This window comes from Rattus norvegicus, chromosome 6 (assembly GCF_036323735.1).
Source record: "Rattus norvegicus strain BN/NHsdMcwi chromosome 6, GRCr8, whole genome shotgun sequence".
NCBI lineage: Eukaryota > Metazoa > Chordata > Mammalia > Rodentia > Muridae > Rattus > Rattus norvegicus.
In genome coordinates, this window is record NC_086024.1 from 53,892,891 (window position 1) to 53,901,939 (window position 9,049).

General features: G+C 42.9%; 1 long non-coding RNA gene across 1 annotated transcript; it reads left to right on the top strand.

Annotated features, from left to right (window-relative positions):
* The first annotated feature begins 4,181 nt into the window (after positions 1–4,181).
* Positions 4,182–8,842, top strand: LOC108351220 (uncharacterized). The gene is made up of 3 exons (XR_001838368.3): positions 4,182–4,518; positions 6,859–6,971; positions 7,986–8,842. It is a non-coding gene; the product is annotated as an uncharacterized LOC108351220 (long non-coding RNA).
* The last annotated feature ends 207 nt before the right edge of the window (positions 8,843–9,049 follow it).

Consider the following 9,049-nt stretch of genomic DNA (forward strand, 5'->3'; position numbering starts at 1 on the left):
AAGATGTCACAGAGTGAAAACTACTTCCAAATGGATGGAACCCATATCTGCTGAACACTGCCCTTGGCTTCATTCTATGTGCTGACCAGCAGACACCCTTTGCTTTGAACTGAGATATGTCACTGATTTAAAGCTGCTGACAAGGTCTCAACTGTGCAAGCCTCTTTCCTCACAGGTATCTCTAAATTCTGAACATTAAAGGAAAAGGCATAGACCAGCATCTTGTTTTTAGAAGAAAACTTTTGTTTGTTTGATTTTAAAAGGTCTTTATTTTATGTTGCGTCTGTGTCTGGGTGTTATACGTATTGTGTGTGTGTGTGTGTGTGTGTGTGTGTGTGTGTGTGTGTGTGTGTGTGTGTGTGTGCAGATCCTGCCTGTGGAAACCAGAGCAGGGCACCTGAGCTATTGCTGACTTCCTCCTTTGAAACATGGTCTCCCATTGAGCCTAGAGCTGAGTGGATGGCCAGCAAGCTCCAGAGATCCTTCCATTGTTTCCTCTCACCCCCTAGAGTTCTTGGGGACAGATGCATGCACCCTCTCATCCTGTTTTTTATATGGGTGCCAGGGGCTTTAAATTTGGTTTTTTACCCAGCAGAGTAAATGAGCTTACCTTACTGAACCCTCTCCCAAGCCCTGGCCTCCTTCTTAACAGAACAACCTCTTTCACTTACACTATTTTGCTCTTGCCCTGTGGTAGAACTCTGTCCATCAGAAATGATATGGGTTTGCTGCCTTCAAACCATAGAAGCCATGATTACCCATAAGGCTCCCCAGAACATATATAAACTAATAACAGTGTTGGGGGAAACGGAAGAGTCCCTAACAGCCCTAAAGTGGCGTATGCTCCTGTAAGTCACCTTTCACCTATACTCTTGGAAAGAAATGATATAAACTTTAGGTTAGGGTAGGTTAGGGTTAGGGTTAGGTCCAACAAGTAAAACTTGATGGAATTGTTTCAAAGTGCTAAAAACAATCAACAGAAGATAAGAAGATACAAACAAACAAAAAACCCCATACAAAAATGGGGGCCCAGTCAAGTCACTCTAAGGCAAATGTGTTAAAGTTTTTGCTGAGCTGGAGTTCTTTGGGAAAAAAATTACAAGCAGCCAAGTTCAGTGAGCGTGAGCCTCTGTAATCCTTTAGAGCAGTGGCTTTCAACCTTCCTAATGCTGCAATCCCCTAACAGAGCTCTTCACATGGTGACCCTCAACCAAAGATGAATTCATTGCTACTTTATAACTGTAATTTTGCTATTGTTCTGAGTCATAATGTAAAGATCTGCATTTTCTAATGGTCTGAGGCAACCCCTGTGAAAGGGTTGTTCAAACCCCAAACTAGTTCCAACCCACAGATTGAGAACTGCTGCTTTCAAGAATGAAGAGCAATTCACAGAAGGCATGATTGACAGACGGCACAGTTAAAAAGACTGTGTTTGTTCCACGGGTGGGCAATTATCCCTCCAGAGTACACTGTATATATTTCTCCCTCAAGGAAGCACACTGGTGCTTTCAGCAGCCAAGTATGGCCAGGGCAGAGACAGCGCAGGCACATGGCTTGTCGAACTCAATCAACTAGCTTCACAGGAGTCACAGCAGGCTGCGGCATGTTTGCTCTCTTTTGGCCTGAGTCCAGCCAAGCAGTACAATCTAGCTTCACTGATTGCCATGGAGATGGGAGCCCTGTGGCTTTGTCCCTGGATAAGGAGACAGAAAGCCTCAATAGAGAATGACTGTGGTTCAGAATGAGCTGAGGAAAATAGCTTTGCTGCTCAACCCGACATTGCTCTTTTGAGGGAGCAAAGGCCTCAAGCAACAAGATCTCCTCCTTGGACTCCCTACCCTGCAGCATTCCTTGAGCTGCTGAATCCCAAGACCATTTGAGCATTTTCTTGGAACAAATGGTGGTAGGCTTTCAGAGATCCTGCAAGCCTTCTGTATAAAGATTTCATTACATAATGCTAACTCAGTTTTACAGATTTAGAAAAAACGTTCAAGATATGTACAAGCACACCTAAGGGAGTGAGGCCGGCAAACCAGTCTACGCCTGGTGCAGGCAGCTGTGAACCTCTTGGGGGGAATTATGGTTTGCAAGGCACATATGATATCTGACCAGTCGACAGAAAAACAAAACAAAAAAACAGCCTATGCTTGCGAATGTAAAACTATGTTAGAAATTCAAATTCAGATGGTATCTTGCATGGGCGGGGAAAAAAGGCACATTCACGAAATGAGATTGTCAGTGCCGGGATGATGTATATCTCTATGAGGAATTATGAGTCAAGGAGGCCCCAAAACATTCATGCCACTGGGATTTACCTCCCTCTGAGTTATTCGTTAAGGAGGCCACACCCAAAGAGGCCCCTTGCTACGATATGAGTCATGGCCACTGCTGTTGGCAAAACCTTATTGTAGAGGAAGACTACACACTTTGTAAAACAGGAATAAAAAATCAGGCTGGGATGGATCTACACGCTCCCCTTTTGCTTGCTAGAATTTGTATTACAGACTCTATGAAGGTTGCCAAAGAATTATTGCTAACGATCTTTCCTGGCTATAACTTGTGTGTTAACCAGATAAGATGTACCCACTTGTACAATGCTTGTGGGGACAATCAACTATTTTCCAACTGGGTTAAGGCCTGCTCTGCAGGTGAGAACACACATCTGGTACAGTAGCCAAAAGCAAAAAAGCAAAATCCTGTGACTGGGGAAATCCGAGGCTCCATTAGGGAGGCTGATACTATTTTGTTAAATGGATGTGACATGCCTGCCAGACTGCCTTCTAAACATTTGTGTTGATACTCATAAATTACTTGTTCCTGTCAACATTAATGAAAGGATTTTTTTTTTTTGCAGTGGGGGTAGTTACTGTGGTGACTCACAATTAGTCAAATTGTTGAGAGACATGTTTGTTGCTGTGGGCTGTAATGTTGCTTGGCATAGCAGCCTGATTATCAGAGATAATCATGTGTCAATATCACCTTTTCCCAAGCTCTAGGAACCCTGAAGAAGAAAAGAAGAAGGAGGAGGAGGAGGAGGGAGAGGAGGAGGAGGAGGAGGAGGAGGAGGAGGAGGAGGAGGTGAGGAAAGGATGTGAGAACTAGAGGAAGGGGTGTGGTGGAACTACCCTCTGGGGAGGGCTGGCCATCTTGTTTTAAAATTTGAGAAATTGTGATTGCCTACAGGAGACACAAGAGTTATGCTCCCCCCTGAAAGGAGGAAGGGATCATAAGGCTCCTAGACCAGGAAGATCCTCTCTCCTCAAAGATGTATAACATTTCTTGGGGAAGGATGAAAAATTTCTTGGTGGCATAAGTTGACCATGCTCTGGAAGTAACCGCTCACCTTTCTTCCGATAGGTAACCCTGGAAACTTGCTAGGTACGAATGGAGTTACTTCTTTGGTCTGGTCTGACAGAGGTGACTAGAAAAATAATTTCCTGAAAAGGGCATTTGACACAAACATTCATAATGGTTTTCTATACATAAACACTTGTTCCTCCTTTGAAATTCCTATAAAGAGAGGTGAATCCAGAAATGCTTTCTGTCAGCTCTAAAACCTCTATCTTGTAAAACAACAAAACTCTTAACAAAAAAGGGAAAAGTGCTGTTTATCTAAATTCTATGCATTAGGCCTAAGAGCACAAACCATCTCACCCAATAAATCCCTTCGCAATACGTCTTTTGTACTAGCACTATTCCTTGGAGATCTTACTGTGTTTTACGTCTGCTGCAGACTTTACAACACTGGTTCTTTGTATAAATATCCAATACACATATGTTTCTTGGGCTAGAGAAATGGTCCAGTGATTGAAATCACTTACTACTCTTCCAGAGAACCTGAATTTGGTTCTTAACACCTACAATAGGTGCTCATTGCTACCGGTAACTACAGCTCCAACAACCTTTCTGGCCTTTGCAGATAACACACACACACACACACACACACACACACACACACACACACACACACACACACTTTTTTTAAAATAAAAAATGATGTTTCTTGAGGGTTAAAGATTATACCTTTAACCTTTGACTCTCTCTTCTCTCACAATGATAATGAAGTAATAGCTATTTGTTATATAATTTTGACAATTAAACATAATGACAAACTCTCTGGACCACAGTAAAGTGTTCCATACAACTAAGTAATTCCCTTCTCTTCTTTATTTTTCTTCCATGGTATCTCACGGAGCAACAAGAGGTGATGCAGAACAGGGATTCAGAGTATACGGTCTGGTTTTGATTTCCTGCTCGAGCACCTCCTTAAGAATGCAGGAAGCATCACCTCGCTATGGCGCACCACCTCGCTATGGCGCACCACCTCGCTATGGCGCACCACCTCGCTATGGCGCACCACCTCGCTATGGCGCATCACCTCGCTATGACGCACCACCTCGCTATGGCGCACCACCTCGCTATGGCGCACCACCTCGCTATGGCGCACGCTCCTTGCCTGCAGACAAGGATTACTTCCTACTTCATAACGTTGCTGCAATAATTAAGTGAGAGTAGCAGGTAAAGCAATTAGAACCTAACGCATGGTGGGCATTCCAGAAATGTCAACTGTTACTATCTCAGTGCTCAGCGTACAGTAGGTGCTTAATGTACAGTTTGAACTGAGAAAAAAATTTCTTATATTAATGTAGGTGGCTTTGGTCATTGTTCTCTACCCGGCTGCTGTCTTCTTTCCTATTTAATCTGCCAAGTTATCTTATACTTGGGTCTTGTGAACGACTCACTAGAACAGGTCCATCTTTTTAAGCTGTAACATAAAAAATTGAAGGAAAAGCCAGAATGAATTATTAAGCAGGTTTTAGGCAGAGGAAAGGTGTTCAATGCGAATGAGGGATTTGTATTGGTATACATCTTAATCAAACCTTAGGGTTCTAAAAGATAAAGTCTCACATAATGTAATGTTGATGTAACTGCATTAGGAACAAACAGAGATGCTAATACCGGGTGAAAATCAGTATAGGTGGAAGTGTAAATAATGTTTTGTTTCTTCTAAAGAGCTAATATAAATATCTCATTAATTCGTGCAGTGTTTCAAGGAAAGAATAAGGCACATAATTCAGACGTATTGCTTTGTAAAATTATAACGTGGGGAACCAATGATCTCTATAACAGTGAGTGAATGGGCTACATCACGGCCCTTAGCTCCTTTTCTCAGTCCCTCTTCCCAAAGCCACCGATTTCCACATCAGCTGATGCTTAGATGTGTTTGTCTGTATCTCTAAATAATTTAATTTTGTCTCACTTGTGAGATGAGGGAATGGCTATTTTTCTTGTCCTTCCTCCATCATTACCAAACCTCTGAGCACTCATGTCTGCCCTCTCCATAGAGGATCATAATTTGGGCTAGATCACTGATACATTATTGAAATTCTATCTTCTACTCAGAATGGAGGCTTATGGAGATCGCTGTTACGGTCTGCTGATCCACCTCGACTCTTCCTGGCTGCTTTTGTCTTCGTCCTACATGCTCTCAGCAGGTGTTTGATCAACAGCTTCTGGAAGAGTTGCCTAGACTGCTTCCAACAATGACTTCCCTTTACCAAACTCCTATAAGAACCTTTCCTCCTCAGCTGGGTGGATTTCCTCTTTCCTAGTTTCAGTGTCCCGCTCTCTTGGTTTACTCATCTTTTAGAGGAAGTGCATCCTCCATCCACTAGTTTCCTTGAGAAAGGCTGTATGGGAAGTAAAAGTTCACAGGCACGGAAGCGTTGTTCTAAATCAGTTAGACACTGATCTAACAAGTTTGAACAAAGTACTTTTGTGGCTCTCCTTCTTCCCATCTCTCTCCAACCCCCTGCTATTCCTGTCCTCCTTGTAGCCACCTTCCTTCACTCCTCTTTCATGTCCCATATGCCCTCTGTCTACCCCTCATCCTTCCCCATCACCCAGTTTCACCTTCTCTTGATCTTTTCAGAATTTTTAGACTTTACCTATACTTTCTATGTTTACATATATATTTATAGCTTAGAGTCTGCAGTAATGAGGAACATTCAGTTTTTGTCTTGAGTTGGGGTAATGGGAGGTAAAAGTTGTGTGAACTTGTAGATCTAAATGTTTTCCTTACTCTTCATTCATACTTGACTGGTAGTTTGACTATAGAATATGAAGTTTTTCTTCACAATTTTGAAAGCATTACTTTATTGTCTTTGAATTTCAAAGCTTCCTCTGAAAAAAAATCTGAACTTACATCTCTTAAACTTTACTAGTTTCCTGGACATTTGTAGACCCATCTCATTGAATCCAGTTCACTAGTGTGGATCTATGCAATAGTCTGAATGTGTCTTCTTCAAAATTTAGTTGTTGAGCTTAATGACTAATGTGGTAGGTAGTATTATTAACTACACTCTTTAAGTAGTATTTAGTTAATGGGAGCTCTTCCCCATCATGAAGGGATTAGATTAACATTATTCAAGTGTTTAAAGGAGGAGGGAATCCATATTTTCTTGCCTTTCTGCCTTCTGCCATGTGAGGACACAGTATGTCTCTTTCTAGAGGATCCAGAATCAAGGTGCTGTCTTAGAAGCAGAAAGCAGCTCTCAGCAGACACCAAAGCTGCTGGCACCTGAGGAACCAGGTGCCCCTCCCCTACCTCTAGGGGCTCAGTGCCAGCTGCCAAGTCAGCCTCCAAATGTCACAAGTATACCCTTTAGAAGGCCCCTGCCATCATAGCTGTCTTTCCCATTCTTTCTTCCCTCTTCCAATTTTTCTGTCTGTTTGTCCCTCTTTCTGTCTCCCAGTTTCTTTCTTTCTCCTCTATCTGAGCTCAGAGGCAACCTTTGTATACCCCACCCCCAATAACTCTCTCGGGTGACATTTGTTGCTTGTTATTTGCCTCCACAGAAACCCTACCAACCTCCATCCTAGATCTCATAGATGCCAGAATGGTGGAGAATGAAAAGTTTTAAATACGATGCAGTCTCTGTTGTCTTCTGATAGAGCACAAGTGGACCAAGGTATTCTACTTTTAGGCATTTATGCTGAGGATCTACTGGGTCTTCCACTCCACCCCCCAAGTTCTCAATTTTACCTCCTGATAAATGTTTGAAAAATTGAACTTATGAGTGAACTGAAATAAAAATCCACAGCTTATGTTGTGTTTTATTTTAAAAAAAGTCAAGGATGTGTTTGATAGAGGCAAGGTCTGGTGAGGTGGAAGGGGTGCCTCTGTGGGTCCATGCTGAGGCATCCCTACCTTCCTCGCCAGGGCACGGGAAGTGGAGTTGGGAAAGAAGGAAGAAAGGAAGGAAGGAAGGAAAGAGGGAAGGAGGGAAGGAGGGAGGGAGGGGAGGAGGGAGAGAGAGAGAGAGAGAGAGAGAGAGAGAGAGAGAGAGAGAGAGAGAGAGAGAGAAGAGGTGTGCCAGGAACACGTGGAGAGAGGGGGAGAAGGGGAAGGGGAGAGAGTGAGAAAGGGAAAAGGAGCAGAAAGTAAGAGAGTGAGAGAGTAAGAGACCGAGGAGGGGCAAACAGCCCCCTTTATAGTGAGTCAGGCATGCCTGGCTGTTGCCAGGTAACGGTGGGGTGGAGCCTAGAAGGAATGCTAACAGCCTATAAAAACCCTGGGACCTTTTTCTTCCTATACACTATTTTCAGCACATTAGAAAAACAAAATAAAAAAAAATCAAAAACTGTGTCAGCTTTGCTCCAATCTCTTCAGGATTGAATTCTTTACTACTCATATTTAAAATGAGAGGCTCAAGAGCTGCCAGGAAGTTCTGAATGAATGCTTGTTCACAATGAGATTTCCAGTAGGGTGAGTGAGCTGCCTGAGGCAATTCCCTGCCCTCAGTATCAACTTGTATGTGACTATCTCTAGGTATTTCCTCTTGGGTCTACTAAATTCCCACTACAAAACACTTATTTGGTTTTGAGTTTGGAGATGGAGGACTGACTACCACCATTCTGGTTGAGAAGGAAATCCTGAATTTAGAATATATGTATCATTTAATTCCTTCTTTTTCTTAAAACAGACATCCGTCTTCTGCTGGGCCTGGGAAGGGAGAAACCCGGCAGTCTGGAGGAGGAGAGGGGCGTCCCGGGATAAGAGTGCTTCCTAAATAGTTTTCAGCCGAGCTGTTATGTTTCCCAGGGGTTGCATCTTCAATGCCTGCACCATCAGTGCCTGCACCACCAGTGCCTGCACCATCAGTGCCTGCACGGTCAGTGCCTGCACGGTCAGTGCCTGCACCGTCAGTACCTGCACCATCAATGCCTGCCTGCACCGTCAGTGCCTGCACGGTCAGTGCCTGCACCGTCAATGCCTGCACCGTCAGTGCCTGCACCGTCAATGCCTGCACCGTCAGTGCCTGCATTTTAGTTGACCTGGTTCTTGGCTTTCTGAAGAAGAGTCTTCCAATTTTCATCAACATTACTTGCTTATAACTTCAAGACCAGTTGGTGCTGGTCTTCTCATGGTCACTTTAACTTTGTTCTAGGCCTTCAAACAATCCCTTTACTGTATTTTAGAAGTCATAATTTGTGTTCAACCAGCTATCCATGGGCAAATCTGTTTTCTTCAGGTAAATATCCCATATGGGTGTTTTCTAGTGTTTGTTTTGCAGGGTCTATGTTTGAGAAAAGCACAGGCAGCAGAAGCTGGTTATGTAGAAATGAGAGGACATTTTCCCTTTCAATTCGGCTTCCTTCCTTCACAGTTCAGTTAAAATAAAAATCTTCTCAGTCAAGAACTAAGAAGTTATGAGAATCTGACCACAAAAAGCATTGTCAGAAATACCATTTTTGAACTATCATAAAGAAATGATCTAGATGTTTAAATTGATTTAAACATTGAACAGTGCATAGATGTATAAAACATTGTTGTATATAATTATGCATAATTTTATATTTACATAATTTAAAAAGGCAACAGGTATTTTCTGTGAAGCCTGACGACCTGAGTTTGATCTTGGGACACACGTGGCAGAAGCAGAGACCCAAATCTTACAAGTTGTCCTTTAGCTTCCAAAAGTATACTGTAGTTGGTCCCAACTACTCTGTGGGTTCTTTCTTCCACCCTTCTCCTCTCCTTTTCTTC